Source organism: Salarias fasciatus, chromosome 9, assembly GCF_902148845.1.
Source record: "Salarias fasciatus chromosome 9, fSalaFa1.1, whole genome shotgun sequence".
Lineage (NCBI taxonomy): Eukaryota > Metazoa > Chordata > Actinopteri > Blenniiformes > Blenniidae > Salarias > Salarias fasciatus.
The window spans coordinates 10,821,236-10,823,444 of NC_043753.1; positions in this window are offsets into that span (position 1 = coordinate 10,821,236).

Genomic DNA, 2,209 nt, shown 5'->3' on the forward strand with positions numbered 1-2,209 from the left:
AGCAGCTCTTTCTCTCTTTTTTTCCTTTAAATAAGGAGGACCTGAGTCACGTGGCCCGGTGTGGGCGAAGTTGGTAACTGGATCCTCCCCGGTGCGTAAAGCGCGCACCGCGCCGCAATCGAGTTACAAATAAAACTTTATCTCATCGACAGCGACTAGAAACATGCATTTCCTGACATTTTTAAAGTAGGCAGCAGGTTATATTTGGTATTTGAGTGAAACCGATTCAGTTATATTGATGTTCGTGAAGGGAGGGCATTTTTTAATAAACTGCATAATCATGGCACAGCTTTCACAGAATGATAGCTATCCATTAGCATTCACCACAAAGCACTCCATTTCAGAGTGTTTTTGCCTGAAGAGCTTATCCTGTTGCATCTCACGTGGCAAAAAGCACACATTTCAAAAATTAAAGTTGCATTTAAACGAGTATAAGTAACTGTCTGGAAAGACATTAGTTATTCAATATGTGTTCCTATGAAAGATACTCTAACTTATGTGAGCATATATATTGTTTTTAAAAAAAAAAGCAACAAATGGTGAGTAGATGGCATTTGTTGGTACTACACAGAGCTTCTAAGGCAGGCATCTCAACCTGCACCCAAGAGACTCCAATCCAGCCAAATCACCAAGGCTGTAAAAAATTCAGAGAAAACTGATTTTTTTTTTTTTGTTAGTAAACTTCTTTAGAGTATAAGGCACAACTCTGAGACCCCAGCTGAGATATCAGAGATGCTGCCATGAAAGATCAAGCAGCCCTGAAGTCATGCTGTCAGGTTGAGTTTGGACAAACATGCAGCAACATCGAGCTTTTGGGACATTACACTGTATTTTACTGCAAATGGTGCCAATAAAATGGACTTTATATCGAGAATGCTGTTATCATTGCAGTGTTTGTTTGGTTTTTGTGAAAATACAGATGTTTTCAATACATTTACTCTGTGCCACAGCAAAGAAAAACTTTTAAGTTCAAATTTAAAGGTTATTATGGAACTATTTTACGGGTCTGGTCAAAGATGAAATTGATCTGCATGTGGCCCCAGGAAACTTAAAGACTCACCAAATCTATTGTTCCTAACATATAGTACAGTCACATTTAAAAGATTATGATCTGGAAAGTTGCTATTTTCAACATGAGAGGTTTTTTTCACTGATTCAAATTTGTTTTAAAAAACTGATATATAAAATAACATGAATGAAATGCATTGTTGTGTTGTGCAATCATTCAGAACAGCTCCTGGTGAAGTTTGATCAGTGAGTGTAAAATGCATGTTTCGACAGCAGAAGAGGGAAGTGATAAATCCTGAAAACAATAAAGGCGCTTTGTTCATTGACAAATTAAGATCCCGCTGAGCCTTTGAACCCTGTGCTTCCAGTTTGCGTATCTCTTTCTATCCCCGCCGCACGCTGCCATAACCTCATAACCTCATAACCCTCCACCAGATCTGTCAGCGTCTTGATTCCATCAGACCTGCTCTCTGGATGGATCTCTCTCCCTCTCTCTCTCTCTCTCTCTCCCTCTGTTATTCTAGGCTTTCCGTGCCTCCGTTTGATCCTCTGCTGATCACCCAACACAGTGATTAAACGTCTAAGTCAACCGCCGGCCCTTTTCCCTTTGTGATTGCATGGCAGCAGCACATTTTTCACATACTTGTCTTCAGTGTCAAACGCCGCGCCACCTGTTTTACACAAATTACTGTACAACCGACCCCGAACACACCCTGCTGCCCTTCAGAACCCGCTCCCTCCAAACAGCACAGTACTGTTCAATCACTTCAGTAGACGAGAGATGGAAAGAAATAGAAATAAAAGGTGAAATCAAGTGACACTTCCAGCATTCAGATAGGTGCTCTATCAGAGCCATAAATGTTTCACACTAGAGATAAATCACCAGGTGGAAGATAAAGACCTCTTTGTGTATTTCGGTTGAAGTCATGGGTAGAGAGACTCATACTTAACTGCTTTCACACAGCAGAGCCATAAACATGAAGGATCTGCTCGGCTTGTCTTGTGCTACAATTGCTCATGATCGGTTACGTAAAGTCAGTACAAAGACCTGGTTTTAAGGTTAATAACAGTGTTAGGAGGGCCTGTGGGGTTCAGGGGGAGGCCTTTTCCCAGCATAGGAAAAAAATCATGATGAAAAAGAAAATAGTGAAAATAAAAGTGTTACTTTTTTAAGGTTGTCAGCTTTATTTGTTACATGAGT